General features: G+C 39.5%; 1 protein-coding gene across 6 annotated transcripts in view; it reads right to left on the bottom strand.

Moving 5' to 3' along the window:
* The window catches only part of LOC131677051 (homeobox protein prospero-like), a 247,251-nt gene that overhangs the window by 135,858 nt on the left and 86,151 nt on the right, over positions 1-25,242 (bottom strand). The gene's annotated exons all lie outside the window — the stretch shown is intronic.

The following is a 25,242-nucleotide window of genomic DNA, read 5'->3' as shown; positions in this document are numbered from 1 at the left end:
GAATCGAAAAATACGACTTCGAGTTTGACAGCATGTAAACAATACACATCAATGAGAAAGTGTGCAAAATTTGGTTGATTTTTACCCAATGATAAAAAAGTTATGCCCTGTTGAATGTGTCGCAATAATTTCGTGTTCGCCCTTTACTTTGAACTTCATGTAAAAATTGTTTTGGTTTAAGTACCGAGTTAATTAGAAGTACTTTAGAGCAAACCGGGAGAAAGTTCTTCCGTTTGTCCCTTTCTGTTCTTCCTTTGGTATTATCGATACAGATAAATTTTCCAGTTTTTTGACTGCCTCGATAATATCAAATCAAATATCAAATCGGTGTAAATAGTACCGAGTATTTTCTGTTACTGTTTTCTCCGGAAAACCCCAGATCGATCAATACTCGATAGCCTATGGCATTTAAAACTATGGCGTAATCTAGACCACAAAGTGTCGGTCATTTTGTATTTCTACTGGACATTTACATTGATAACTGAAAAATAAGTTTTGGGCACAACCGAAACAAAACTAATATTTTGGCAACATTGGGCGGGAGGGGTGTGTTATTTCCCAGTCAAATAGGGCAAGTTGCTGACTAACGGGGGGCTATTTGCCAACTCGGATGCGCTAATTGCACTTCAATTTGCCAGCAAATTGCTGGCAATTAGGGGGCTATTTCAAATGCAACATTTGGGCGATTTGCCGCCGTCAATATTTAGCCGCTCTACCCGCTCTTAAATCGCCCCCAAATCGCCCAGGGAACGAGCCATTTAATCGCCCTTAATTGCCTAATATGAAAATTGAAAATAATAATTATTTTCGGATTCATTATCTACTCACATAAACTTATCACTACACCAGGTAATCCACCAAACCACCAAATTATAGGAAGAATCAATGGTTAAATTAGCATTGCGCTCCAAAACTTACCACAATCTGACTTTTATTAAGAGTTTAGGTCAGATATCTTGTTCCACTATATTTACACACGGTTCCACAATTTCCCACATTCGATTGCTAAATGAAGTGCACTAGACAAACAAAATACAAGCGAGAACACGCCAATCGTTTAAAAAAACTTATTTTAAGCTTAAGCCAAACATGAACCGCCATGTTTGAAAAACGCAAATACAACCAAGTCCTTTTCAGCCGCCAGAAAATTTGTCTAAGTGTTGAAATTGCCTTTTAATCGCATTCGCAAATTGCATTTGTTCCTAGGGGCAATTAGCACAGGCGAGTTGAGTTAAACGTCAAACTGTTTAAATCGTCTGACCATGTTCGTCCCCATTTTTTTGACAGGGTTTCAGCAAAATATAAGAAGAGGTAAACAAAGAAGCCCGCTAGCGCATCCTGTCCTAGGACTTGATGTGCTTTCAGCATAAATTGTTAGGGAAACTGTGCCTTATTTGCAAAGAAAGCACGGCGCAACAAAATAAATAAATAAGGCACTTTTCAGGTGGTGAAAAAATAAGGTACTTTTCCAGTGATCTAGTACAGGTTATAGGTCTGATGAAATCCAGCCACGTTTCAACAATTCAATGTACCCCCAAAATTTTAATTTATGCTCAAAAGACTTTTGGCACTAAAAATTACCAACGCAGTCATTTTGCAGCTGATTTGAAAATTTTCCATAATTCTGGAAAAAAGAAACACTAAAAATTACCAACGCAGCCATTTTGCAGCGGATTTGAAAATTTTCCATAATTCTGGAAAAAAGAAAAAGGCTCTTATAGGCGTTTCAAATAGTATGATATGTTATTTTCTTTTGTTAGAAATACTATCCGTTTTTGTGACAGTGGCAAACTGGCAACCTTTCCGATCTGTGACGAAGAAAGGTGTCCCAGTAATTAATCAAATTAGCAGTGAAAAAAGTAGTGAAAAATTCGGTAAATCACGTTACATAGTGCTTTAGAAGCTACGATTCATGTACGTACACGTCACATGACACAAATACTACATCACAACTTGGTGGAAAATGATAAACAAACACGGTAAAAGCACATGGGATTAATTTCAACTAAGAAACTACATTTGCGGTTATGAAACCGGCCAACAATAGCTCAATTGAGTTTTTGTCGGCCGGTCTCACGAATACTAATGCAGTTTCTTGGTTGAAAACAATGCCATTTGCTTTTGCCGTCTTTGTTTATTTTTTCCACCAGCTAGTGATGTAGTATTTGTGTCATGTGACGTATACGTACATGAGCCGTAGAAAAGTCTACACGCAACCGAAAAATAACCTACAGAATAAGTTCTTTTAACATAAATTTAGGTACTTTTGAGCTGTGCGTCGCTTTCGCACTTATTAGTGTTGTCAAAAACAAAACGAGAGATTCGACTCAGTCGAGGTCTTCCGTGCAGTAAGGTACTTTTAAGTTGTTTGGGGTATACTCAAAATTAGGTAAATTCAACTTAAATTTAAGTAAATTAAACTCAAGGTTGAGTTATTATTTTTGCCGTAGTTAAATGGAAACTACCTTCAACACGGTTTACCTAATTTTACCTTCCTGCACGATACCACAAGATTGAGTCAAAAGTACTGAATTTTAGGTAGTTTTTCGGTGGCGTGTATAGGTGGGATGCCAGGTAAAATTTTGAAAAATCTGTGCGCGGCCCGGTTAAAAATCTGTGTCTATCTGTGTTACTGAAAACGTACAAATTTGGCCGAAAACAAGATGTGGTGATCTTTTTGGTTGGGTTTTGCGCGAGACAAAAATTAAGCGCAAGGTCAAAAATTGAAAATCTGTGCTAATCTGTGCGTTGTAAAAAAACTGTGGAAATCTGTGCATTAAAACAGAAAACTGAAAATCTGTGCAGTTTTTGCAAACTGTGCACCATATTGAAAATCTGTGAAACACAGATAAATCTGTGCACCTGGCATCCCTGTTCAGCAGTGCCAAAATGTCGTCAATGATTTCTAGAGAAGATGGAGAATTTAGTTCCTATACTCATATTCAGGCGGAGACAGTGAGCGGAGTCAATTGAACATGTCAAAAAGCCGGAGCCAATCGCGTGGTTGAAGGTGTTGATTCTGGAGGTAATTAAGTTACTCTTCCATTATGTTGTCCAGCGTAGAGCAGTGATGGGTCATGTTGCGGATAAATGTCTGTAAATGAATATTAAAAATGTCTGTAGATGGTTGCAATAGTGCAATTATTCGTTAGCTGAGAATATTTCGTGAAGGTTTGGTGTGTTTTTTTCATAAACAAAATTTAATCATTATTACAGGCCATATTCGATTATCTGTAATCTGGCGTTTCGGAACAAATTGTGTTTTTCTCCTATTTCGTTGAAAGTCGCAGCAACGCGTGATGCGTCGTAGCTAGTAGGATATAAAGTGATCGGTATTCGTTTCACTTATTAAAACGGTTTGGCAAAAAAAGTTCCATAAGTCAAACATTGATACATGTATCTTAGATACTGTTTTTCAACATATAACAAACATATTTCATGAAGAAAAAAAAACATTTGTTCTGATTCGATTATCCGAAGCGAAATTTTTCTGCACCCTATGGATAATTAAATCTGGCCTGCATATTTCAATAATTTTGACAAACAATTTATTACAGCCAAATAATATACTGAATTTCATAAGAAAATCGTATATTTTTTAGCCACAAGTAAGACGTATGTAAATCGTACGATTATCTTACGAAACGTCATTTATTTTTTCAAACCCTTCTGCATAAGGCATCTTTGATTTTTCATAAGTAAATATAATACATTTCTCCTATGCCATGTTGGTAAACTTGAGCGATTCGTAGTATTGCTGCCTAAGGTCGACTCCTACCAGCAGAAGACAAAAGATTAGTCCGTAAAATTTTAAATCTGTTTCTAATGACCCTGCCTCTTCTAGTTTTCCGATCTATATATTTCACATCGTTGCTCTCACTTGAGTACTATGGCTCTACATTTTCAAAACTTTCTCTACTCAATAGTCTCTAGCTAATTGAATGTCGTTAAAAAGTAAAAAAAATCTCTTATGTTTATGAAAATAATAAGACTCGTATGGAATTCAAACGGGCGACTCATGCAATAGCTAACATAATGTAACATACTTGTTACTTTTTTAGGGATCATGCGACCATTTTTATGAATTTCGCTATATGTTTTGCCTGGTGTAGAGAAGTAGAATAAATTACAATTTTACGTGGCACGGAAAGTTGCTTGTCCAGTGATAAATATTAATATCATTACTATATTTTTATGTTTATGTATAACATTTATGCCAAATTGTACTATGTAAACTAATGTTCTAATGTTGTTTTGAGCTATATGTATTTAGTTCCCAAATATAGTTTACACATGTTTCCAAGTGCTGGCACATGGCAAACAAACATTCGGAAACTTCAAAGATCCCCGTATTGTCCAAGAAAACATCAAACATTTCAAGGATAATCAATTAGACGAACGTGTAACCACTCAACCGTAAACAATTTCCCAAGAACGGTCATTAATCGGAATCGCTCGCCCAGAAAATATATCTCACTTGAAAGAAATAAAAAAACGGAAAAATTATCAGTTGGCAATCTTGCAGTGGGGCAGAGTGTGCCCGAAAGAAGAAGTCAAATAAAACAAATTAAGCAACCAACTCATAAAGCCTGATCACCACTCAATGTCATAAACGTTCGAAGATCTCGAGAGGGGGCCAAATGTCTATCCACATTTGTACGGCGCAACACCGGAATCAACCATCTGTTCGTCAATTTCCTGAAAGTGTTCTTCTAGTTCCGATCTGTGGCAAGGTCGGAAATTTCAGGATAAAAAAAACATGTTTACCTATATCTCATCGCGTCCGCGGCGGAAGAAGCAAAAGATTCTCCTCCGCAACACAACACCCGAGAATACGAAAAGTAAACAAACAAGCGCCTCTGCAAAGTTAAACGACCTCTTCCTCCCAAAGGAACGTGAGCATATGGTAGGTGAGGTAGGATGGAGTTTGGGCTGAACTGAACAGTCAAACCAGCAAAAAAGGTTCGTTTTCTTACCTAAAGATTTCCTATAGGAATCGCCACTATCATATTTTCCTTTTGGATCCGGCAAATGACGAATTTTCTTACAAGAAACAAACAGAAACCCACACCATTACGGATGCGGGGCACGCCTCAAGAAATAACCGACAGTGTGACGTAAGAAATTTAAAGGTCGTCTCCAGACAAACACGAAAGCGCAGTCTTTCATGTATTGAGTGTCTTTTCTTTCAATTCCTCTGAGAGCTTGTGAGGGGAAAACCGTGTCTCACTCAGTTGGGTAAGAAAACAGCCAACAATGACGTAATAGTCTTCCAGGGCGAAGGGGAAAAACCATTGCCTATCCCAACCCAACTGAAGCGAACTAAAGAAACCGGTGTCTTGCAGTGTGATGCTAAGGAAAGTGACTTGAGTCATTCGTGTCTGGAACCTCCGCGAGTAAACATCTGCAGCCGTTGCGGAGCAGTTTGTCCTGCTGGCCTAAAACTTAACGGATCAAGCGTAGCTTGTGACACATTGTAGAGCCTTGCTGTTGGAACTTTCCCCCTTTTGCGTTGTAAGGGGCAATTACGGGCAAACAAAGAAGTTACCCGTCAGATGTGTTTAGTTTTCGTCCAGCTGTCACGCGTCCTCATCATATCGATGTGTCCTTGGGTGTTCCATCACCCTTGACGAAAAACTCGCATATCTCACTGTCGAACTTAATGCACTCAGGCAGACGCGCGCGCGTTCTCCGTAGGGCCCTAAGCTTTGGCAGCCGATTGTGTACCGTTTGGTTGATTGTACCCTCATAAATGCGAAATACATCGTTATTATTTCCTTTTTTCCCTGCAGGAACCTCTCTACACACTGTATGGCAGGGTCTTCGTCTCTCCTTGTTCTCTGCCTAGGGTTTGCTGCTCCCTTTCACCGGTGCGAGACGTCGCTGATGACCCGATCGGGCATGAATGCACGACTGTAGCTAATTTTGATTTTTCGAGTAACTCGTAGAAGAGAACTGTCAAAAAAAGCTTTGAGGGAAAATTTTGGACGAAGCGTGGCTCACCAAATACAGTTTTTAACATTTAACAAGACACAAAAGTTCTCTTTTTGGGAAATAACCGCTTAAAGTATATATTGACAGTTGGTTCTCCGGCCCTTGTCATATTTCATTCGAGATTTGTTTGAAAGTATTCAAAACTTGCAACGAAATTTTAGAATTGGAAAAAAATATAAAATTTAGTTTCACTTCCTACTCGGGTTCCGATCGTTCACTCGATTCTTCCTATCGGGTACAACTTCCTGAGGAACAATGAGGACCCTATAAAATAGCATTACCTACCTGGTCGAAAGAGGGTGCACACCTCATACCAGAAAGTAAATATAAAAAAAATGAACAAGAACTAGAAGAACAGTCATCATCCGACTGCGAAAGCACTCTTATGGCCGTATGCGTGAGTCTCAACATTCCAAAACTCAACAGCGGGTAAGGTTCCGAGGGAGAATCACTCACCCCACCCTTCGCGATCGAGATCAAGAACGGGGAATAGAGCGAATGGAAAGTTGTTTTTACTACGTATAGGCAGCTTTACTAGCTACACGAAAAACAAGTATGTGCTCGTGTTTCTGCTTGCTGGCTACGGTTGGATGTCTGGGTCTTATCTTATTCTATGATTGATACGTTGGTAGAGAGCGCTGCGCAAAGGGCAAGCTGATCAGCGTTGTTGTGGGATACGAAATGCGCTTTCGGCTGGGGATGATCAAATTATTTTTTTACAAGTTATATTTCTTTGTTTTCATTTTTGTCGGCCAGTGTTCGCCCTGAGTTCGCATCGATTTTCGTAAGGTTGCAAACCGTCTACACTTTAAAGGACAATTTCGAGAATTTTGGAAATTGTTCTTTATTTTATTTCAAATGTCCTTAATCGCAAACATTTGCAAATTTGAACTCGTTCAAATCCAGTTTATTCCTTGAAAACTTTGCAACCGTCATTTTAATCGGTTACTTCCAGGTTTCTTTTGTTAAAAAAATGAAGGTTACGTTGCAACCAAATGCAAATGTGTTCAAATGGCTAGATAACTCGATAAGAAGTCTAATCAAAGTGGGTTATTTTCATCCGACTTTGGTACTATATCATTATAACTTGTCTTGCTGGAGATAAATTTGATGTATAATATGCCAATGAAGTCAAAGAATGCTAACTTTTTAAGTGGGATCAATGTTCGAAAACTGTTTCAACAGTAAAGATCGCGTGATTATAAATCATCAGCTTTGAAGGTTTAACAACTTCGAAGAAGTTTTGCAACATAAAACAGTGCACCTTTTGATTCAGCCTGTAAGGGTTAGAATGGAATAAAAGAGAATAAAGCGCATCTTTTGATATACAAATTTTAGCGATTAATTCTCTTAGAAGTTATAAAATTCTTCAAAAATAGTATGAGACTTGGTGCTTCATCAAAGTTGTTGATAGTGTCATTTTAAACAATTTTGTTGAAAATATGAAGGCTACATGAATGCCGAGATATAAAACAATATTTAGTACATTTTTTTAAAGCCAATATAACTTTTTTTTGTAAGCTTCAGAGACTCATACAATATCAGAATAATTTGTTTTAAAGGTTTTCGTGTACATATAGTCTACTATATTTCTAAAGTTGTTTGAAGTAGCATTTTCGAAAATTTTGCTGAAGACATTAAGGAGGGCGGGTGTTGTAAAGTGCTCAAACCAAAAGTTTTGTTGTTTTCCAATTTTGAAGGCAAGGTAACAGTGGAGCTTTTGTCTAATGTTAAGATCTATTTATACATTCATTGTGCACGAAAAAAAATATTTTCGGTCACACTAGGCCATATACTAGACGCCCATCCATTTCCACGCCGAGGAGCACCGCGGCGAACACGGTAACTCTTGATTAAATTGTCTGACAAATTAAATTCAATAAGATATGTTAAGCTTAGACTGGTAGTTACTCGAGTAACCAAAACAAACCTGTTTTAATCCACCTAATGGTGCAATTGTGCCTTTCTCGTTTGTCCAAACTACGATTCCATGGCTCATTATGTTCAATACAATGGTGGAAATGTATATTACATATTCAGTACGATTTGCACGTAGTACATACAATGGATCGACAGCCACGATTTTGAGATACTATGTGTCGACACTGAAATATCGCTTGAAACCAGCGGCGAATCAGGGAGTAAGATCCGTTAAGAAATTTTAAACTAGTTATAATTTTAAAGTGCAACCCGTTACTGCATACTCCAACCTAAGCCTATACAAACCAAAACACACACACATACATACGTTTATGTTTATGTTTATTACCTTCACCAACAGGCCCCTTGGCCCCAATGGTGGTTGCTTAAACTAATTACATTTTAAAATTGACAACATTTTCACTTTTATCGCATTCCGCGTCCTGTTGAAGTCAAAGGCCGTCGCCACACTGTTAAAAATTCGTTGGAGTCCGGTAACAGCGCTCTGGCAACCATAGTTGGTTCTCCTGAACGGAACTCGCAGAAGGGAGTTATTGCGTAGAGCTCGAACGCGGGCTTGAAGATCCAGACGTCCGAGGATTGTAGGGCCACTCTGGCAGAGAGTAAGTCCGAGACGAACAGGGCTCGAGAGCAGTCCCTCCGAATGCTGAGTGTATCGAGGTGTATTAGCTGGCAACGGTTTTCATAGCTCGGCAGCTGAAATCTGTTTCGCCATGGGAGATGACGAAGGGCGAAGCGTATGAACCTACGTTGGACAGCCTCGATTCTGTCAATCCCGTTCTGGTAGTACGGATTCCAAACAGCTGAACAATATTCTAACGTTGAGCGGACCAACGCGCAGTAAAGCGATTTAAGTCAATATACGTCCCTGAAGTTTTTCGCTATTCGGAAGATGAACCCAAGCTGTCCTGATGCCTTATCCACGATGTATGACGTATGTGGTTTGAATGTTAATGCCGAATCCATGATGACTCCGAGATCTTTGATGTGAGAGTGTCTTGGAATGCTCGAGCCGAAGAAATGGTAGTTAAACTGAATCGGTTGGAGTTTCCGCGTGAACGTAACGATTGAGCATTTGCTCGGGTTTAAAACCATTCTGTTTAGATCACACCACGTACTAAAGATGTTCAGTTCCCTCTGAAGAAGCTCGGCATCGGTTTTATCCCGTATTTGTTGAAAAATTTTCATGTCGTCGGCGAAAGAAAAGCGGTGTCCTTGTAATGTGAAATTGACGTCATTAAAGTAGAGGAGGAATATTACTGGACCGAGATGGCTTCCTTGTGGTATGCCGGATGTAGCGAAGAATGGTGCAGATAGACAGTCCTTAATGCTGATTTGGAGTTGCCTTCCATCGAGGTACACACAGACATTTTCCGATCTCGACGAACTGAGTCGAACGGCATATGACATTCGGTCCTCCGGGCCGGGATTAGGTTGACGATTTTTAGAGCGATTGCATAACCTTTCTATATGAGAAAGGCAAAAATAGAAAAAAAGTTCGAGTTTCGGAAAATGGCTTCATGAAAACCGAAAAATCTGATTTTAAAAATTCGCTCACTTTTCTTCTACATAATACGAAGACAAAAAATTTATCCAGTTTTCTGTGGTTCATCGACAGGCTACACAGATTGTGTATTCTCATAAAGAAAATCAAGTCAATTCGATGAAAACGATATTAAAGGGTGTCCCACATTAAATTGCATCATGGGAAAAACGTTGTAGGAAATAACCTATTGGGTACTCGTAGTTTAGAGTGTATTGTTTACACTGTTTTTTTTATCGCTGTCAACTTTTCGAAAATGATTGCCGATAGATTGCGTGTGTTACAGCAAATACGCGCCAGGTACATAGCTGTTTAAAACAAAAGAAGTTCAGCGTGGCCACCGAGATTGTGGAAGACAATTCTAGAGGTTCAATACTAACGATAGGAGTCTGTTTTTTGGCCCACTACACCAGTCGGCCCCCTTAGATCTCGAGACAAATTTGCTTGTAGACTAAATTCTCTATAATTGCTTCTATGAGCATTAACCACCAAAATTAATGATACTTAGCATCGACATTTGACAGTTTCGAATACCCAACAGGCAGGCGATTCTTGTCAAAAGAGACGTAATTAAACACCAACGTTCACCCGATACGAGTTTCAAGGAACACACACTCATGCTTCAGTAGATCCACGCACAATTTTGGATCGGTGGCCCCTCCGTCGATCTCAACTTTGTAAGCGCTGCATTTGGACGCGGTAGTCCTTCATACAAGTCTTGTCGACACAAATGTCATTTGCTTGCTTCAGCCAGAATATCACAATTCTGAACTTATACGAACGACCATTCGGGATATCTATCACTTCGGACGCCTCACGAGGTATGGTATACCTGTCCCATACGGATCCTTTGCTACATTAATAATTTATTACCTGGATGGGACGACACATGTGGACAAACAAACAACTCGCTTCCAACTACATTAGATTCGGGTAATTTGTAACATGTAGAGCAGGGACAGTCACAAAAGATAGCCTGAATAGTGGTCGCAGTGGAAAAGTTTCCCCTACAAAAAAATTAGTGCTTTCAAAATCGTATCACGTATCACTTACGGATATCTTTGATCCGAAATATGGTCCAATCGCTTTCAAGCAATGTTTTCAAACGGGAGGTCGGAATCTGGGTATTTCAGGAGAGTGTATTTATGCGCAGGCCTGGTGTCATTTCTACCCGCACCACCGGACGATCAGCAGTAAGCAGTCAGCTAGGGTAGGGAAAACTGGAGGATTTAAAAAAAACCGGTATTTTCGGTATTGAAAATGAAAAAAACCGGTAAAACTGGTAAAAACCGGTATTTTAAAAAAAATACAAACTGTGTTAACAAAATAATCGCTCAACGTACAAAGCCAATTGGGCATTTGATCATTTAACAGAGAACATGATTGGTTCTTACAGTACTCCAATATCGAATAAGCTTTATGAACGTTGATTTGATTACTCTTATGGTATTATGATCTTTTTGGTAAATCGATTGCCTTATGCGCAGCTCACCTGGGTTCGATTCTCAATCCCGCAAAAAAGGTTAGAAATTTTTCTAACTCAAAAAGAGAGCCATATGACCCTAAGATTAAAACCTCTATAATCAAAATAACAAATGGGATGTGATTCAGCATCTGGTTTGTGTATCGTAGTATGCAAAGTGTCGTCGCTTATTAGTCCAAAAAGCACATTGATTAGCTAGATGCAGTAAGCGTTCCGAGATTTTGAAAACAAATACATAGAAAATCAGACCTGAAGTTATTGTTTTCTGGTTACCCAAATGCTCGGACGTGAAGGTGATGTTTACCATAAATTGGAACGGGTTTCAGCCTATCGAAAACGAAAACGCTATAGGTCAGGTTGATCAAGGCCAAATTTGTCACAGGTATCCAAAAGTGTCATTCGATCACTCATACTCAATTTATGAAACCGTTTGAGTATAAATTCCGCATTGTCTTGAAAACCAGTGCTTTGTAACAATCTTCTTTTAATTTCATTTTCAACGTACCCTGAGGCAGTATTGCTGATGAAAACTGCAAAATCTATTACCAGATTTGCCAGTAGTGTGAATAAATTGAATACAAAATGGAGTATGGGAATATGGAGTTGATTGATTTTGTCTTGCAGATTTTCTTGTTCCTCCATATTTTGATAAGTTTTATTTAACATGTGGGATTTTTTCGGGTTGTTATCGCTGCTTACATAAGCACTATTCCCCTGCTTATATCATTATTAAAAAAGTTCTACAACAGGCAAAATTACTGTGCATGGCACCTAATTTAAAAACATTAGCAAGTGAAAAGCTTTTTAAAGCGTTTCAAAGCTGTGCAACAATAAAACCCTTTTGTTAAATAGTCCTTCCTACCAAATTACCGAAAATACCGGTTTTTCATTCTTATAAAACCGGTATTTCGGTATAGGATATTTGGACAGTTTTACCGGTTTTCGGTAACGGTAAAACCGATACTCCCAACCCTACAGTCAGCCAAGCAGCCAGCTAAAGGGAGCTGAGGAAGGACTACGATCATCGGTCGGGTAACGTAGTGGACGGCTACCCTAACACAGTCGTCAGCCAGCAGCACGCTACACCGCTGCTATCGAGAGCCAACCGGCTTCAGACGCGCTCAGCATCTCGAGTCGGCACCATTGGTTCGAGGCACGAACAAGCAGACTGCAATACCGCTGTTATCGAGAGCCAGCCGACTTAGGCAGACGCGCTCAGCATCATCGGTCCAGGGTAGGGACACGGACCATACAAATCTTGCAATTTTTATTGCATCAATAGAAAAAGAATTAATTAGAATATTTTCCTATCGACGCAACGGCGTACGATCAACCAAGCAAACCGACCGCTTTCAACGGTCGGTTTTCCGGGCTGATAATTTCGGCAGCAACGAGCGACAGCGGCTGAGAAGGTAGGCGGGATGCCAGCCGAGGGCGCACGCTAGAAAAATCGAAACTCGCGAGTGAAGAAAAGACCACAGAATGGATAGTTAGGGTATTAGAAGAAATTGATAGTAAATTAAAGTTAAATGATTAGATGACTGGCCAATGAAAAAGAATGTAGTGCGTGGGCGAGAAAATTTTGACGGTGAATAGAAACGTCTAATGAAATTAAAAAGCGGTTTTTTCTTTGTGTACCTGAACCAACCTTGATTAACTGATCGGGCCGAACCTGCGACGGCCGACGAGTAGCTGGGCAAAATTAACGGTGGAAATTTGGCAAATCCCTTCCGGATTTGGCGCTTAAGCCAGCTTTTAGCAAATAGTGTTTGGTTTCGGAGTTCACTGAAGAATTGTTGTTAAATGTTGAGTTTCCACCGGGAGAACGTTACAACATTCGTGCAATCACTAAATATGTAAAATTTACGAAAACTTTCGTTCGCCAAGATGGATTACTTAGTGGTCTGTGTGTTTATATACCAGCCCATCTACCTCACGACTGAACGCAATGCTTAATCCAACTGGTAAATACATAAGCTTTGGATAAAAATTTCACTTTGAAATGTACTTAGACATGATTTTGTCTTTGAAGTGAACGTACATATTAATTTTTTGAAAAGTAGTTTATTTTTTGTTGAGTTAACTCACAAAACATTTTCGGAATTCAATTCCTTAAATTACGTAGGTGTGTTTTCATACCCCGGTTTGGTTCGACTCGGCTTGACAAATGTCTGTTATCGAGAAAGAATCTTCAACAGATAACTGCTGCCCGCTGGCTAGTGGTGATGTCGGACCTACGGACTTAACCTAAACCTCTTGTTTCTCGCAATCTCCATACATCTGGAGCAATCGTAAGGTACTACTTCAGTTGATATTGAGCTCTTGCTTTTTTGTTTTGTGTTAATCGTTTATGTTTTTCCATTGCTGCTTTTTCTTGCTTGCTGTCCAACCTTCGCGGTATAACTGACTAGCTTAGGTCTGCTACAAATATCGTCATCTGTTGGGCTTTGAACCGATCCGGAAGTGCCGACCATAATGATTCACATCTCGTTACAACCACTTTCACAGGGTTTCATATCCTTCTTGGCGCTACTCTTTCTTATTCATCTGCTAGCTGGTGCTGAGAGTTCCTCGGCGGCGGTATTTCTCTTGATACCGACGCTAATTTTCGCGAGCCATTTAGCTGTCAGCCACTCCGACGGAGAGATCGTCAGCGGTGAAATTTCTCCAGTCAACGATATCCCAATTCTCTCCGATTTCATGTTTTTCCTCTTCAGCTACTCTAAATTGTAACTAATGTCGAACTTTGTCGAAATGCGAACCGATCCGGATATGCCCACCAAATTGACTTACATCCCTCTCCAGTCACCTTCGCAAGATTTCTACCTTGGTTTCTTCAACGACTTGTTTCTAGAGTACCGAACTCAAAAGACATTTTAAGTGGCAAAAACGCTTTCAGTACATTTTTTTCCTGAACAGGAAGTTAAGAAATTTTTAAAGGTAAATCAAACTCCTCATGGGAAAGGTTTGAACCCCCAAAACCTTCCGCTTGCGCAGGTATTTTTATAAGCTCTCTATTTATATGCATAAAGTACGTTCTAACTGTTTTGTTCAAAAATCATTTGCTTGTAACATGTTGTATTTTGACAAATTCGCCCTTATCTCAGAAAGTAAACAACGTATCCAAAAAAGCAATAGTGTCAAATTGTCACGTTAGGCCTTTCATTTGAAACTATTTTCGTCAAGATCGGTTCGGTCGTTTCTGAGATAATTACATGATATTAGTGCACATGCATGCACACACACATACATACAGACATTGTTCCAATTTGTCGAACTGAATCGATTGGTATATGGGACTTGGCCAGCTTGGCCTCGGTAAAAATTTTCAAAGTTTGACCGAACCCTATACATTTCTTTTGTAAGAAGTGTAAAAATGTCGATATTCTATTGACTAATCGAGTAGTTGCGTTGATTACCTACTGCGCATCCCTACCGCTCATCACGGATTTGAAGCTAGAATCTACCCTGCGCGCAAATTTCTTCTTCTTTTGCTCATGGCAAGAAGCGGTTGATTGCAGTGTATACGAATACGGTACCAGCAAGTCTGCCAAAGCGGCAGCTGCATCGCGTTGACGGTGACGCAAATCCAGTAAATCCAAACTTTTCAACCAAAGAAAAATAGGGGAAGAGAGAACCACATTCGTATTCGTGAGATGAAGGGAATCGCTTTAGGAATTAGAACGTTCATTGTTCTCGCCGCGCCGTGAAGCTGGTATATGGAAGAAGTACACCACACCGGTGAGTTCCCTTGTTCTTGTTGCTGGGATCGAAGGTCCCCTTCCTTGCCGTGCCGCATGAGCTTGGGCTTGCACACAGTGACAAATGCGTGTACGAAGCTGCCTGTGGCTGTTAACGTTTTCGCCGATCAGGGCTGCCTTGCGAGGGTTCTTCTTGGCGCTAGTCGGTCCTATTACATGCTGCTTGTCTTGCTGGGATGCGCGAATCGAACATCTGCCGCGCGCTACATTACGCGATAGGGATAGCGCGATATGACTTGTGCGCAGCGCGTGCTTTGCTCAATTAGGGGTCAGGAACTGGTTTCGTTCGTATTCTAAGATAGCGGAGAAGGCAATCGCGATGATGTTGTTGGTTAAGGCTAGTTTACAGTTCGGGAAATGGATCACGGGATTTCGCACGGGATTTGGGTCGGGATTTGATCAGGGAAAATTTCCCGCCGAGATCTCTCCAAACTGTCAAACCAAAAACGCTGCTGCTTCTTAAAAATACAAACAGTATCCAACTTGCAGCAAATTGCAAACCTTCCAAAAATACTATTTTCCCCGTCGGAAACAATTTGTGTTGAATTGTTCCCGGCCGGATTTTTGTGTGGAGAGTTTTAAAATCCCGTGATGTTTCCCGTGGTTGAGTTTACACTTCAGGAAAACTGTCATTTTTGTGTAGACTCATTTCCCGTCACGGGATTTGAAATCCCGAGCTCCATTTAAAATACACAGGGACCCAAATCCCGTGACACGTTTTCCGAACTGTAAACTAGCCTTTACCGCAGGCCCTGGGATGTCATGCGTTCCGTAATTGAAGAAGATGAGTTTAGTTCTAATGCATTACGCACATAATAATTGAGATTAATGTAACTTGTAAGGAGTTTTGAAAACACTATGCTATCCCTAATAAACATCATATGACTTAGGAGCCTAACGACATGTTCAGGGTATCATCCAAACAATATGTGGAATCGTTGCATTATATGGGTTAAAGTTCGTGTATAATATTTTTATTAGGGATGCCAAAAAGGTAGAGGCAGCTCAGGAAAAGTGACGAAACGAAATATGCGATAAATCACACTAAAAATATTAATATTACAGTTGACGTAAACAATATCACATTGTAATTTTCTGGCTGATTATTGATTTTTACATGTTTAAGCTGTGAAATTGCGAGACTCACGGATAAGTGCATAAGCTTTGTTTTATTGTACCCGGTTTCTGCATGCAAACTAAAAAATTAGGCTTTCATTTTATTAGGTCCAATCTACAACTGCGAGCCTCTCTTTGTTTACTATCTCACGGGAAAATATGTTCCCAAAATCGTGAAAAACGTGCCATGAATTCATAAAAACTTACGTTTTTACGTTACGAAAACAGGACCATAAACAATAATCATGTGTTTTGCAATTCTATATCAACTTTTGAAAAGGGCTAATAAGTTTTGTAAACAAACTTTTATTTTGACTTTTTTTCCTAATTCACACGAATGTTTTTTTGCTTATTTTTCTTAAATAAATAGATATTTTTTTCTTCTAACCTCCATCATACCAATTTTATTTTAAATAAAATTGCGGAACCCCAAGAAGGACCCGGGCCCAGCAACCGTTTTTCCTAGCTGACTCCCCCATGTCGTCGGGCCTAAATGGAAAAAAAAACAACTAAACTAAAGCTAAGGCAATAATGAAAATGCCCTTACGTAGCTATTAAAATTAAATGCGGGGGGAACTTGCACATTTTCTGGAATCGCAAGAGTTTTTTGGTCAGTGTTATGTTATTAAAATTTCAACTTACAAGCCGATAACCAGAAACAGAGACAATTTCCAAGTGAACAACCAGCATCTCGCTGAAGACCGCAATATTTCGCCAACTTGGAACGTGTTTACCTACGAAAAATCAGCTGTTATGGTGGTGACACTTTCATCCACAAGACAGTACCCCGACTCCTTTCAATACCCGCTAAAATACGCCTGAAAAGAATTCGTAATGAGGCGATAATGAAAAGCCCGTAACTGCTGCCTGCTTGCCAATAACCGGCTTGAACCACTATATGTGTATTGTTTCCCTTGTATTGCAATTAAGTTTCTCCCGATTCAACGAAGAGGGAGCCCTCAGATGTTATTCTCAAAGACTGCCGCGCGCGCTTTGTGTAGGTATATTGCCACAAAGTCACACAAAAAGGTGGGGAAATCTAATCGCAGTGTCGTAAATAAACGACGATGTTTCACTTCGGTGTACCTTTGGTAATAAAGGTGGAAAGCAGAAGCTCACACAACACGTGCAGCAAAGCGTTTGCTTTGGTACCTCTTGGCTTGGAGAAGGGTCGCGTGCCTGGCACAAGCCAAGCCAACCGCATCTTCGGCTAGCAGAAGTGGCTTGGCTTGGTTGTACTGAGCGACTCGTTGTCGTTGTGGTATTTATCGAAGTACTCCTAATCAATCTGATTTTTTTTTCACCTAGCAAATGTCAACTGAATTCCACCCATAATCCGAGCAGCTGCAGTGTAATATTTGTGTCAATATTGTTCACCCTAATTTTCTTCCGAAACGGAAACCTGTTGATGATGCACCCTTCCTAGTCCTAAATTGCTTCCCAAGTAGCAAACTCGACCGACCAGTGTCGAAGGAGCATCTTTCACCCGCAATTTATTCAAGACATTCTATCCTGCCGACCCGTGTCAACCAGTGTCGGTGGTGGTGGATAACCTTGAAGAAATCCCACAACGTTACCTCATGCCACAACACTAAAGGGAGGGTGAAGCGAAATCCTTGTCTATTGCCCGTAATAACAATAAAACGTCTAATAATCTGGTAGTCAAGTTATTTGCCCTACAACTTGGTGAAAAGTTCTCCGCTACCGGTAATTTTCTTCGGGTAAATTGGGTGTGCCACTTCAGGGGAAGAAAGTGTGTGGGATGGTTCGGTCGGTGCTTTCCTGGTTCCCTGGAAATCCCTTAACCTGCGGAAAAGGGCGATGTTAAACGATGTAAATTGAGCTGAGAGTGAAGAAGTTTGGCTTTGCTTGTGAACAAACAAAGGGATAGGAATTGGGCAAGAGTCTGGCAAGACGTTCGCCTCAGGTAGGGTTCTGAGCCGATCGTGGTTTGTGTTGACACATAGTTGACGGTTAAATATAGCGGAACATTTTGAAGAAAAGTTCTAAAAAGGTTTTGTAAGCATTCGTAGCGAATTTTCGTATTGTCAGCATACTTGAACTCAGTGGCGTAGTAAGAAAAAAAATCGGGCTGGGATATATGAGCGACTGAAAGTAAAAATCTCCAGGACAGAACATGCTTCGTAAAACTCGCTTCAAATATATTAGAATTTAAAAACCGGATGTAAACTTCTAGCTTAAAAATCGGACTGGTACTTGCCTTTGTAAGAGTCGGATAGGAAAACCTGTATAAATACCGGAAAAAAGTGCACCCGATTCTTACAAAGTAGTTTTTTTAGCCGACTTTTGATCTTGAATTATCACAATATACGGATGCTCCTGCGAATGATTCAGAAGATTTCGGCAGGGTGAAAATGTGCGAAAAGAAGAATGTCAAAGGAAAAATAAGATTCAGAGTTGCACGAAATCATGACTATCATTTTTTCATCAAAATGTACGTAAAACTTCAGTCACAAATCAAAATGATCGTCTTTTTCAATTGAGAGAACTTGAGCTACCAAAACTGAGTATAGTGAGTGCCAACAGCAGCGACAAAGAAGAGTGAGAAAAAAAGTGACGGCACGCAGCGCAGACAGCAGAGTCAAGTAAGAACACAATGCAAATTCTTCTCTTTCCGTTTTGTTTACCTTGCGCTGCTTTGTCTACCTCGCAAATTCAGCAAGCGTAGTTTTTATTCACTGAATTAAAACCATATGATTTAATCACTAGCCAGTATTTATTGGCCATTCGCACTTAAATTCGATCGAAAACTACTACACTGATATTTGAACTTGAAAGATACTTATATGCTGTTTGACCTGGTTGTATATGGTTGACCATATTTATCAACAGATAAAGCACATTTTTTTAACTAACCGAACACATCAACTTTACTAAAAAACTAAAAACCTATTTGTTTTGATTTCCTTGCATTTTAAGTCTGCCTACTGCTATTGGGAATAGGTTAGGTTTTCTCTCTTCTCTATGCTCTAGACTGCGAAATAACAAAATTCAGGTTTATATTATTAGGGAATCCCACAGAATACAGCACGAATATTATATTATTAAATATTATATTACATGAGCATTTAACGCGGCTTGAGCATGTTCCATCATCATGCATCGAATGATTTCAAGAATGTTCGTAATTCTATTACAACTCTTTTCCAAACCACGACGGAAATTGAAATACAATTTTCTTCAAACAATCTTCGGTTAGCAATTAAGCCAATATACAATAGGTAATGTATTTGAACTGTAATATTGAATTCAAGACTTGCATTGTGGAGAATTTAACACTTCCTTTGCCAGACTTAATGACAATAATTTTAGAGAACATTTTCAATAGGACGTAAGTAACATTGAGAGCCTCTCTTTGTTTACTTTCTCTTTCGTTTATTACGACGTCATTACAACACTTTGCACTAATTTTCCAGTACATATCGAAAGCCGACGGTTTTTACTAGAATATTATGCAAAGAGTAGAGTAGTAAATATTGAAATGGCCGAGTAATGAACAGAAGAGAAAGACCCCAAAGAAAATCTCTCATTGTTACTTACGTCCTATTGAAAATTTTCTCTAGAATTTTCGAAACTGTCATCGAGAGGTTTCAGTCAAGCTCAGGGGGGTGTCACTCCTGTCATCCGCTATGGAGATATACAGATTTGACAGTAGTCAACATATGATGGGCCTAGCCGCATCTAGGCCCATGTCGCCCGTGCAATAGCATTGGGTTGTTTTGATTTTAACAAAGGCAGATGTTGGCTGGGACAAAATGGCTGCCTAGCAGGGGGCTTGTCAAGCTGAACCGAAACCAAGTGAGCAAAAAGACAGAACATTTCTTGAGCGTTTTTTCAAAACGTCATATCTGCAATGAGTTACTCTCTTTGTTTACTTTCTCTTTCGATTTTTACGGCGTCACTATAACACTTTTTACTTATTTTACAGTACAGATCGAAAGACGGTGGTTTTAACTAGCATATTATGCAAAGAGTTGAGGGATAATTGTGAAAATGACCGAATTATTAACAGAAGAGAAAGTAAACAGAGAGTAACTCATTGCAGATATGACGTTTTGAAAAAACGCTCAAGATTTTTCCGTAAAGGCACTCACGTAGTATAACTGACAGTATATGTTGCTGTCTCAGTGTGAGAACTTGCACGGAAAGAGAGTCGAATATGAGTGCTTGCGACCGAAAGTTTTCTGCTTACGGTTACCGAATGCAGCACTGAATAAGTAGCCGATTGTCACGTCTTGTCTTAAGTAAAGTGAAAACGGCATTAGTGTGTGTATTTTGTACGTCAGATAACTCAATACCTGAACCAGCGATGCCAGATTTGCAGACATGTCTGTATTTTACTGCCTTTTGTTAGCGGCGTATTATAGACATGCGGCTTACAGATTTTTGAACTAGTTACTGTTTATGATTTTTTTTGAAATATGATGCTGTTTTTTACACCAAAAAGCGGTCTAGCATTTTACAAAATATTTTCAGAAAATTGATAATTGCTGGTGTGTTGCTTTTGTATAGGATAAAGTTATCAGTGGTTTTTGTGACAAATGTAGGACTCGCTTAGTAAATCTATTGAAGATGTACGTTTCCTTGATGTTTGAGACTGGGAAACTTTTCGCAGTCATGAACTAGTAGGTACCGTAAAAATCAAAATAAATTGGTTCAAATTGCACGTTCTTCTCTAATAGTCCATCCCAAGCAACAATTTAAGTTTTATAGCACACTACAAGTGCAATTTAAGTTTTATGAAAGACTTCAAGAACGCCATAAAACCTCAATTGTTACTAGGGAGGGCAACTTTATTCTAGAACATATGTTTTTAACTTTTCCCTGACAAGCCGCAATTTCAATGACTTGAAATTGCTCGTCTCTCTTATCTTATTTGCCACCGTATCTGGTGAGTGTTTCCGATTCGACCTGAATTCAAACAATATGAGTTATTTCTCCACAAACATGTCAAATGGTACCAAGTGCAAATGAGAGTCTCTCTTTGTTTACTTTCTCTTTCGATTATTACGGCATCAACATTAAACTTTTCAATATTTTTTCAGGATATGTCGAAAACCTTTGATTTCGAATGGCATATTATGCTAAGAGTTAAGGAACAAACGTACGTCCGAGTTATTACCGAAAGAGAAAGTAAACAACGAGAAACTTTCATTTGCACCAAGGACCATTTCACATGTTTGGATAGATTTCTTCAAATTTAGTCTGTTTTTATATTGATTTCGTAGCAATATTTTAGTGTCAATGGGATTTTCACAACCATCTACAAACTTTCAGACACTTGTAATCAAGTTTTCAAGAAATTTCATCAAAACAAGAACGTGACCTCTGCCATTTTAGGACTGAAGAGTAAAGCGGGTAACATCTAAATAAACTGTGTGGAGCGGCATCACACGACGGCGGCTATTTGCAATAATAATTGAAAAAATATTGATTAACGCATATTTTACACTTGCAACGTGACACAAGTTAAAAATTCTGATGTTCATTGATTACAAATAGTCTTAGAAATATAAACAAGCCTTTTATTTCAGTCCACATTTGTTTTGTGGAAAAGTTTGGTGGTAAGTTGATGATTTGGCAAAGCAGTTGCAGTTTCCAGAGTCTAACAAATATTTATTTTCATCACCAGAGTACAACTTTACAACCAGGAGTGCTTCCAATACTCAATTTTACTATTATTTTAATCACATGAAGGCCCCGTGATGGTCTGGCTCACCTAAGGTAGCTGCCATTGAAGCCGGGTTGCTATAGAATGCTATTAGTAGAATAAGCTTAAATTTATTTTTAAATTTATTCATTAATAATTTTGTCCAGATCTTCGACTCATCGAAAATTTTTGAACAATTTTCACGTGTAAATCACACAATGTGGGCACGTCATTAGAACTCAATTTGATTTAGAGAAGCTGTGGAAGAGATGGCTGATAAGGATGACAGTAGTTCAATATGTTTCAATTGACTAATACTTCTACGATTTTAATTTCTGCATAAAGCTCTCGTACCATTCCAATGTGCTTCAAGCATTGTTGCAGGATGCCAGATCTGGCCAAAACTTCTGAATTCACTACACACCAATTAGGTTACAATATGTTACATACATGTTTTTCCAATAAGAAAATATTCGATATGAAGAACGGCTCATGAAATAAAGAATGATCAATTTTATCATTTTAGCATCTACAATGATTTCTTCCCATATTATTTTGTGCAATGATTATATTCTTTTTGCCTTCAAAGATAAAACTACGCAAACTATCTGATGCGAGAGAGATTTTTTAATGTACTGTGACGAGCTACCGAAACGGACAAGGGGCCGTCGCCAACATAACATACCGAATGCTTACCGAATACTTAGCCTATCCGAAACACGGCATGTTATCTTAAGTTATGAAAATTAATTGTTCATAACCGAACTAGCTTAAAGCTAGTCTTTAAAATAATATGTCTTTAAAATAATATGAACGAACCAATAGACTTGAAATGAGTTTTAACCAAAACGGTTCACTTAAATGAAGATCCCAAGATACTTTTGCATTAACAAGGAAAAAATCTACGCCTCTAAGAATAAAATACCTGGCATAGTTAATTTTGCAGCTTCTCATTAAAACAATGCGAGAAGATGGTGTAGTATAGCATAGATTTTCCTAACACGACATACGAGCCTAAGCTTAAAAATTCTTCAATAAAAAAGCCATGCGTCATTTTGTAAATTATTCTTAACGTCCATTATGCCTAACGTCCATTATGCCCAACATACATTATGCCAATCGTCCATTATGTCTAACGTCGATTATGTCTAACGTACTTATGCCCAACATATGTATGCCAAACGTACTTATGCCAATCGTATTTGCGTTGCGTTGCGTAAGCACGGTATACTTCGTAGATTGCAGACTGATGACTCTCATTTCCAGCCAGACTACTTGAGGAGCATTGTTTGGGAATTGCAATTGATCCAGTCCAAGCAAGAATTTCGCCTGAGAGCCACCATTGTAGGCCACGACCATCTTAACTTGGGATGAGAAAGGAAGTGTTGATGTGATACTTACTTAACGGAAGGCCCCGACTCAGTGACACTCCCATAAGTACCACGGATTGGGTAGTGGGTGGGTTGTTAATCAGGATTCGCTTCAAGCAAGCGATGCGTAGCGCCATCTATAAATGACTAGTTGATGCAACGATTTCACGATTTCATTGTTTAATGTTATGTTTTCAATGTTTATATATTTTATCCAACTAATTGTCTTATTGTAAATACGGGATAAACGAGGTAAGTTACATCCATTTTGCACTGAAATGTTGTTGAATAAGCTCCTCATAAATAACCTGCCCTACTAACACAAACTCCTATTCCTGACACATCTATGACAGTAGTATGGGTTCCCTGCACTTTCGCAAGTAGATGTTGAACTAACATTTCTTCCCTTCCTCGACGATTGTAAGGACGTGGCCAGGTGTACACTGTGATGCTTGTTCCACTATGAAGAAAAAGCGGTAATCTTAAATGTTGATTGATTCTGATTCTTAATTGATTCTTTCCGCAAATAATATTCATTGGCTCAGACCTCTAGACACTCAGCACCCACAATACCTTAATACTGTGCCCAAACTTGTTGCTCACTTGTTCAACACAAGAACGAATCTCCCTCCATCTGTAGCTCCACCCCCACTTCCTGCAGCAGAAGGAAAAACATCTTGTTCCCTCCCCCCTATAGTCAGAAACCTAAAGAAAAATATTGACCCAAGGAAGGCCGAAGAAGACTGGCATTTTCTTCGGAATTTCTTCCACCCGATGAGCTTCTTCTCCACCACAGTGCTAGGTGGCAGACACAGGAGGGAGCGCGCGTTGCTGAACAAAAAGGGTTTTTTTTTCTGTATACAGGAACGAAGAAACAAAAAGAAAGCAAAAATGCACACCAAGAGCCAAGTGACGATTTGCCACTTGTTGGAAGTTTTGTCCGTCCTGCTGGGAAAGCAGAGTGTTTCTTCTTGTAATTAATTCCGACTTTGCTTTGTTCTTTCCGCCGTTTTTCACGGTGGTTGATTTGCAGTGTTTTACACCCAGTAGGTTTCCTTTGATATCCTCGAGGGTGGAAAATCTTCCGGAGTTTCTTAAAGTCTGGACGTTTCCGGCTGGTGGTGAGGGGGCGCGCGCGTTAATTATCTCGTTACTCGTGGTGTTGAAGTGGAAAACAAGGAAGTCTTGCCATGTAAGAAGAACCGAAAGCTGCTGGTTGCGGGTGGGATGAGATTGGTCACGGACTTTTGAAATAGCTATAAAAGCAGATTTGAATAAGTTTTGTCATAATTTGGTTCCCTTAGGGGGAACTTTTCAACAAACGAAATGCTCAAATCACAATGTTTTTATGGTTTCACGCTTATTGCATCATCTGCTTGTAAAAGTTCTTTGCAGTATGCAAAGTTTGGACGATGAATAGCAGAAGTCATTGGGACATCTTGAGTAGGTGTCATCCCAGCGTTGATCGATCGGGACCAGATACATCTCCTAGCAGTTCGATTGTGTGCAGCGGTCCCTTCGTGGGACCGAACAAAGCGACCAGCATCATTTGTGCGAAATACCTCCAGCCCACAAAACATCTTACTTTCCTGTAAACCGCACCTTTGCTGCTCGGTACCCACTGCAATCCCAGAAGGAAGGATTCACCTTTGTCTTCTCGTCACACTTCAACTTGTCAATAATTCCTTCAGCGACCGGTGCAAAAGTTTCAACTTCAGTTCATAAGTAGATTTACTTTCTCCTCTCGGTTTCGGACGACCGGGCCACAACTTTCCCAAGTGAACAAAGCCAAGCAAAAGGTCGGGGTAAAATAGAAGGAATTCTTCATTAGAGCAAGTCAGAAACTCTAAGTACAGTTGCTTTCGACCAAAAGTACATTTACTCATCCTCCGACCGAGGCCATTACTATAGGAAAACCCGGTACCAACTTTGCCCGAAAAAAGCACATCAACCGCAGCAACTTCAAAAATCACAACCCCTTTTACGGGGACTCAATGGTCGATCAAATACACAAGTTTTTTTGCCTTTCTCTATTCCTGGTCGAAAACCGAAGGATTTTAATTTTCTTCTTCATTTCGCAGACGAGTTTCAATTACTCATCTTGAGAAGGACTGTCTCACACCCCCACACCCGCACTCACTGGTCGGCGGTGGTAGGAGGAGAAGGTCCTTTTGCTGGTTTCCTTTTGGGTTTTTTTTCCGGTCAAATTTTCGCTTTCTTTTGAAGAAGCCTGTGGATCAAAAGCGGATTTTTGATTTCGAATTTCTGGTGAATGTTAATGCCCGATCTTTCGGAAAGGGCGAATTATTGATCGATTTCTGTGGTTATTGTTGAATACGGTTTTCTTAAGGTGCAGAGGGATG

This window comes from Topomyia yanbarensis, chromosome 1 (assembly GCF_030247195.1).
Source record: "Topomyia yanbarensis strain Yona2022 chromosome 1, ASM3024719v1, whole genome shotgun sequence".
NCBI lineage: Eukaryota > Metazoa > Arthropoda > Insecta > Diptera > Culicidae > Topomyia > Topomyia yanbarensis.
This window is presented reverse-complemented; position numbering and strand designations above follow the sequence as displayed.